This window comes from Triticum urartu, chromosome 4A, assembly GCF_056163025.1.
Source record: "Triticum urartu cultivar PI428250 chromosome 4A, HENAU_Tu73, whole genome shotgun sequence".
Taxonomy (NCBI): Eukaryota; Viridiplantae; Streptophyta; class Magnoliopsida; order Poales; family Poaceae; genus Triticum; species Triticum urartu.
Genome location: NC_141876.1, coordinates 527,210,189 through 527,217,858, shown reverse-complemented (window position 1 = coordinate 527,217,858; position 7,670 = coordinate 527,210,189). Strand labels below are relative to the sequence as shown.

Sequence of the window (7,670 nt, the reverse complement as noted above, 5' to 3'; positions counted from 1 at the left end):
TTTTTTCAAAAAGTAGTTCAAGACTACATCGAAGAACTAAAGACATAATTGTTCGGGCAACAAAAAAAGGGATGAGCTGAAACATTATTATTTGGCCTCGGGCTGGTTGTAATGGTAGTATGATAGCTAGTATCATGCATGCCAACTAGGAAATTTTGATTAGGTGGCATAGCATTAAATGAAAAAAAGAGGGTGAAGTATCATATCATGATACCGTATCATAATAAATGTTATGCTACTTTGTGTCATGCATGGCAATAAATAAAGTACAACATGATACTAATATATGACACTGTGCATTAGGAAGGTAGTATCATACACTCATATGCATGATACTAGTATATGATACTCCCCGTTACAACCAGCCTCATGTTCAATCCTCTCCCAAGTCCCAAGGCCACAAATTGTTCCTGTAAACGAGAAGCACGGTCACAATAGGCGGTGCACAATACACGAAGAGTAGGAACTTGAGCACCAAGGTTAAAATTCGTTTATGTGCAGGCCTACGATGTTGTCGTCCTTGTTGTCGTGCCTTGGGTTGGAGCAGCGGGAGCAGCTCCTCCTGCTTTGGCACGCTTGCACGCGCCCAGGCCTGTGCACGCGTCCATCTTCAGCAGCGTGTAGAGCAGCTCCGACTTCTTCTTCTCCACGTGCTCTCAAAGTTCCTCGGGACCCAGATTATCGAGATGGGACCTTCTACCATCCACTGCTGGACCCCCACATGAGCTAAATAGGCGAGATTTGTTGACCGACGGCTGTGATGGGCGTATGATGATTCGCTGTGGGGAAGGCAGCCTACGGAGGAGCAGCTCGTGATCCGCCTCCACGGCTGGCCGGATAGCCGACGGTGAACACCGTACGACCTTCCACGCTAGAGATCCGATTGCCGTCATCGTTGACATGTGTCCCGCGCTGCTCGAGCAGTGCTGTTGGAAATCTCACGTCTAAAATTACTTTGTTAGAGTAATTGGGATTTAGTTAGTTACTAGTACTATTAGTTAGGTTATTACTTGCTTTGCAAGGCAATTATGTAATTCTTGGCAGTAACCATATGATTATGGAAATCGTTTCTGGCCAGGGCGTCGGCCGAACTGTTCCGCCAAACTCGTCCACACGCACGCTGCAGCAAGTCAAGTTGTGACACGTGGGGTGGTGGGCCCCATGATAGATCACTGGATCGGTTAGGGTTAGGAATTCACGGTGAACCTACCTTCCGCCGGTCCAGACGAGCTCGATCCAGCGCCGGCCATGGTGATGTTGTTGGAAATATGCCCTAGAGGCAATAATAAATTAGTTATTATTATATTTCCTTGTTCATGATAATCGTTTATTATCCATGCTAGAATTGTATTGATAGGAAACTCAGATACATGTGTGGATACATAAACAACACCATCTCCCTAGTAAGCCTCTAGTTGACTAGCTCGTTGATCAATAGATGGTTACGGTTTCCTGACCATGGACATTGGATGTCGTTGATGACGGGATCACATCACTAGGAGAATGATGTGATGGACAAGACCCAATCCTAAGCCTAGCACAAGATCGTGTAGTTCGTATGCTAAACCTTTTCTAATGTCAAGTATCATTTCCTTAGACCATGAGATTGTGCAACTCCCGGATACGTAGGAATGCTTTGGGTGTACCAAACGTCACAATGTAACTGGGTGGCTATAAAGGTGAACTGCGGGTATCTCCGAAAGTGTCTGTTGGGTTGGCACGAATCGAGACTGGGATTTGTCACTCCGTGTAACGGAGAGGTATCTCTGGGCCCACTCGATAGGACATCATCATAATGTGCACAATGTGACCAAGGAGTTGATCACGGGATGATGAGTTACGGAATGAGTAAAGAGACTTGCCGGTAACGAGGTTGAACGAGGTATCGGGATACCGACGATCGAATCTCGGGCAAGTATCGTACCGATAGACAAATGGAATTGTATACGGGATTGATTGAATCCTTGACATCATGGTTCATCCGATGAGATCATCGTGGAGCATGTGGGATCCAACATGGGTATCCAGATCCCGCTGTTGGTTATTGACCGGAGAGTTATCTCGGTCATGTTTGTATGGTTCCCGAACCCGTAGGGTCTACACACTTAAGGTTCGATGACGCTAGGGTTATTAGGAAGACTTGTATGTGATTACCGAATGTTGTTCGGAGTCCCGGATGAGATCCCGGACGTCACGAGGAGTTCCAGAATGGTCCGGAGGTAAAGATTTATATATGGAAAGTTGTTGTTCGGGTTCCAGGAAAAGTTCGGTTTTTCCGGTATTGTACCGGGAAGCTTCCGGAAGGTTCCGGAGGATTCCTGAGGTCCAGAAAATGTTCCATCACGTCCAACACAGCAGCATGGGCTGTAGGGGGATCCCTAGCCTTAATGGGCCAGGGGCACCAGCCCCCCCAAGGCCCATGCGCATGGGAGAGAGGAAACCCTAAGGGGGAGGGCCTCCACTTGACTTGGGAGGCACTCCTCCCTCCCTTGGCCGCCGCCCCCAACCCTAGTTGGGATCTAGGGGGGCCGGCCCCCTCTCTCCCCACCTATAAATAGTGGAGGGGTGGGAGGGCGGCCATACCCTTGCACCTGGCGTAGCCCCTCCCCTCCAATACCTCTCCTCCTTCGCGTGAGCTTGGCGAAGCCCTGCCGGAGAACTGCCACTCCATCACCACCAAACCGCCGTGCTGCTGTTGGACTCTCTTCCTCAACCTCTCCCTCCTCCTTGCTGGATCAAGGCGCGGGAGACATCTCCATTCCGTACGTGTGTTGAACGCGGAGGTGCCGTCCGTTCGGCGCTAGGATCATCGGTGATTTGGATCACGACGAGTACGACTCCATCAACCCCATTCTCTTGAACGCTTCCACTTAGCGATCTTCAAGGGTATGAAGATGCACTCCCTCTCTCTCGTTGTTAGATGACTCCATAGATTGATCTTGGTGGTGCGTTGAAAATTTTAAATTTCTGGTACGATCCTCAACAGTGGCATCATGAGCTAGGTCTATGCGTAGATTCTATGCACGAGTAGAACACAAAGTAGTTGTGGGCAATGATTTGTTAAATTTGCTTGCCGTTATGTAACACCCCGGATATAACTTTCCCTATTTGTACTCCAACTCTTGCCATTTCCGGTGTTAAGTTATATTTATTTCCTCGGGTTCCGGTTTTGTCTCCGTGTGTTGTTATCGTTGTCATGCATCTCATATCATGTCATCATGTGCATTGCATTTGCATACGTGTTCGTCTTAGGCATTCGAGCATTTTTCCCGTTGTCCGTTTTGCATTCCGGTGCTTTGTTCTCCTCCGGTGGTCATTTCTACCTTTCTTTCGTGTGTGGGGATTAAACATTTCCGGATTGGACCGAGACTTGCCAAGCGGCCTTGGTTTACTACCGGTAGACCGTCTGTCAAGTTTCGTATCATTTGGACTTCGTTTGATACTCCAACGGTTAACCGAGGGACCGAAAAGGCCTCGTGTGTGTTGCAGCCCAACACCCCTCCATTTTGGCCCAAAACCCACCTAAACCTGCTCCATCTTCTAGAGCGTTCGATCACGATCACGTGGCCGAAAACCGCACCTCATTTGGACTCTCCTAGCTCCCCCTATGCCTATATATAACCTCCTCCCCGAAAATCCGGATCCCCCCTCGTCCAAAACCCTAGTTCCACCCTCATCGCGCGCCGGCGGACAAATACCGTCCGGCCGGACACGTCCGGAGTCGCCGCTGCCCGCCCGCGCCTATCAGGCGCCGCCACGTGGCACGGCAGCCGCGCCGCCGCCGAGGCCCGTTCGGCCCAGGACGGGCCCCCGCCGCCGCCAACCGGGCCACCGCCTCCTCAGCCGCGCACAGCCGCCTCCTCAGCCGCGCCCGCGTCCGCCGCCTCTGGCGCCTCCGCCGCCTCCGCCGCCGCACCATCGCTGGCGTCCGCCTCCGCCTCGGTCGCCGACCGGCCGCCGCCATCGCCCGACACCGCGCGCCGCCCTAGCCTCCCCGACGCCGCGCCCGTGCCCCGTGCTCCGGCGAGAGCAAGCCGGCGAGCTCCTCCTCACCTCCGGCGTCCTCCTCCGGCGAGCCCCGACGCCGATCCTCGGCTTCCGCGCCGCCGTGAACAGTGTTTTCGCCAGATCCGGATCCGGTGAACAGTAAACCCTAGGTCATTTTTTCCTCTAAGCCCCGAAATTGCAGATCCAAGTGCCTCTGTTCGTAGCCCCGTAACTTTGCATCCGTAGCTCCGATTCATGCATATGGAATATCAAAATGTTCATCTCAGAGAGTACATCATTTCATTCCATTGCATCATTTTCATTTGAGTTCATCTTGATGCCCGAAATGCTGTTAGAAGAGGGCTACTTGAGTTAATTGTCAGATCTGCTACTCCATTTAGCACTTTTGTCATTTTTGCCATGATTAATGTGTGCATGCTATGCCCTGATGCTCTACATGTGTTTTGTTAAGGGTTTTGTCATCTTTCTATATGTGCAATCCATGTATTTTCATGATGTGTGTGGTGACTTGTGCAAGCTTGCAAAGTGGTGCACTTGCTAATTCTGTTTTCAGGGACTAGTGTTTTCACTAAGTCCTGGAGCTGTTTATCTCGTGATGCCATATGTTCTTGTTGTTTCCTAGTGATCTGTGCCTCTTTTGAGGATGATCAGTAAGAGAGTTTTGTTAATCTTGTAGTGCTCTATCCATCCATGTCTTTGTTTGCAATTATGGATCACCCTAGCTTGAGTCAATCGTGCTCTACTTTTGCTACTTTGTGAATCTAGGCAGATTGTCAACTTGTTTGCAATTTTGCCGATGATGTTGTAGTTGATCCGTGCATGCTATGTTATTGTTCTTGCCACGTCTAGCTTGCATTTTGTGCCTTCCTTATGGGTGTATGCTTGTCTTGCCATGACTTGCACTGTAGTGAGTACATCGAGCTCGTAAACATGCCTACTTGAGTTATATTTCAGCATGTGCCAGTTTTCACTAAGTCTGAAAACTGATTATGTTTTTGCTATGTTCACATGCTTGCAATTGTATTTTCTGATCCCTTTTGGCTCAAGGTCACTAAGGGACTTTTGTTAAGCTCTTTGATTAGCTCCATGCCATGTTTTTCTTTGCCATGTTCAGATCCTGTAGCATGTAGTTTTGTTGCTCCGTAGAGGGCTACCTGATCTGTTTGCCATATGCATTTTTGCCATGCTTGTTTGAACCTGTTAATGGATGATTTGGCCGTAGCTCAGTGCTAGACTTTTGTTAAGCATCTTGTGTGCATCCCTAACATGTATTTTGTTGTCATGTTTGGGTGCTGTAGCATGTTCATTTCGTTGCATTTAGATGCCTACTTGCTGTAGATCGCAGACCGGTGTCATTTTTGTATCGCTTGCCATTTCCAAACCGTAACTCCGATTCTGGCGTTCTTTATATCGTTTTCAAGCGATTTCATGTCATCTTTCCAGTGGCACACTTGGTTTTCCAAGTTGAGGCCAGTTTCATGCATTTCCTGTCATAACTTGCATTTGGCATCCCGCATCGCATCCCGCATAGCATATCATCATTTCATCATATTGCTTGGTCTTGCACGTGGTTGATTGTATCCTTGTTTCTTGTTTGTCTTGTTTGGGTAGAGCCGGGAGACGAGTTTGCTAACGAGGAGCCCGTTGAGTTTGCTTTCGAGGATCCAGTCAACTCTGACAACTGTGCAGGCAAGATGATAATACCCTCGAAATCACTACTATCTTTGCTATGCTAGTTGCTCGCTCTTTTGCTATGCCATTGCTACGATGCCTACCATTTGCTTGCAAGCCTCCCAAATTGCCATGTCAAACCTCTAACCCACCATTGTCCTAGCAAACCGTTGATTGGCTATGTTACCGCTTTGCTCAGCCCCTCTTATAGCGTTGCTAGTTGCAGGTGAAGATTGGAGGCCGTTCCTCGTTGGAACATTTATTTACTTGTTGGGATATCATTAAATTATCTTGTTATATTAATGCATCTATACACTTGGTAAAGGGTGGAAGGCTCGGCCTCTCGCCTAGTGTTTTGTTCCACTCTTGCCGCTCTAGTTTCCGTCATATCGGTGTTATGTTCCCGGATTTTGCGTTCCTTACGCGGTTGGGTTATAATGGGAACTCCTTGATATTTCGCCTTGATTAAAAATTTTCCAGCAATGCCCAACATTGGTCTTACCATTTGCCACCTAGACTCTTTTTCCCTTGGGTTTCCGGAGTCCAAGGGTCATCTTATTTTAAACCCCCCCCGGGCTAGTGCTCCTCTGAGTGTTGGTCCAAACTAGAGTCCTATGCAGCGCCCCCTCGGGGAAACTCGAGGTTTGGTTTTAGTTGTATGGAGCGCTCATCTGAGTGTGCCCTGAGAAAGAGATATGTGCAGCTCCTATCGGGATTTGTCGGCACATTCGGGCGGTGTTGCTGGTCTTGTTTTAACCTGTCGAAGTGTCTTGAATTACCGAGATACCGAGTCTGATCAGAACGTCTTGGGAGGAGGTCTATTCCTTCGTTGAACGTGAGAGCTTGTCATGGGCTAAGTTGGGACTCCCCTGCAGGGATTGAACTTTCGAAAGCCGTCCTCGTGGTTATGGGCAGATGGGAATTTGTTAATGTCCGGTTGTAGATAACTTGAACCTTAATTTAATTAAAATGAATCAACCGAGTGTGTTACCGTGATGACCTCTTCTCGGCGGAGTCCGGGAAGTGGACACGGTGTTGGGGTAATGTTTGCGCAGGTTGCTCTCTAGTTTCTCGCTCTCGCTTTGCCTCCTCTTCTTGCTCTCTTTTGCGAATAAGTTAGCCTCCATACTTGCTAGTCGCTTGTGGCAGCTCCACTTATTTTTACCTTGCCATACCTATAAGCTTAAATAGTCTTGATCGCGAGGGTGCAAGATTGTTGAGTCCCTGTGGCTCACAGATTACTATTACACCAGATGCAGGGCCTGATGATTCCGCTCCAAGAGACGCGTATGAGCTCAAGTGGGAGTTCGACGAAGACTCTCAACGTTACTATGTTTCCTTTCCCGATGATCAGTAGTGGTGCCCAGTTGGGGGTGATTGGGACCGTGTCGCATGTTGGGTTCTCTTTTATTTTGGCGCCGTAGACAGGCCATGAGTGTTTGGATGATGTAATGTTATTTATGTACTTGATTGATGTGGCGAGTGTAAGCCAACTATGTTATCTCCCCTTTATTATTCATATTACATGGGATGTTGTGAAGATTGCCTAACTTGCGACATATGCCTTCAATGCGATTATGCCTCTAAGTCGTGCCTCGACACGTGGGAGATATAGTCGCATCGAGGGTGTTACACGTTACTAGTCTTATCTTGATTCGGCGGCATTATGGGATGAAGCGGCCCGGACCGACCTTACACGTACACTTACGTGAGACTGGTTCCACCGACTGACATGCACTTGATGCATAAGGTGGCCGGCGGGTGTCTGTCTCTCCCACTTTAGTCGGATCGGATTCGATGAAAAGGGTCCTTATGAAGGGTAAATAGAAATTGGCATATCACCGTTGTGGTTTTGCGTAGGTAAGAAACGTTCTTGCTAGAAACCCATAGCAGCCACGTAAAACATGCAACAACAATTAGAGGACGTCTAACTTGTTTTTGCAGGGTTTGCTTCGTGATGTGATATGGCCAAAAGGATGTGATGTATGAGA

General features: G+C 48.6%; 1 pseudogene; it reads right to left on the bottom strand.

The window, feature by feature from the left end:
* Positions 1-373: 373 nt before the first annotated feature.
* LOC147976404 (uncharacterized) lies at positions 374-893 on the bottom strand (annotated as a pseudogene).
* Between the last annotated feature and the right edge of the window lie 6,777 nt (positions 894-7,670).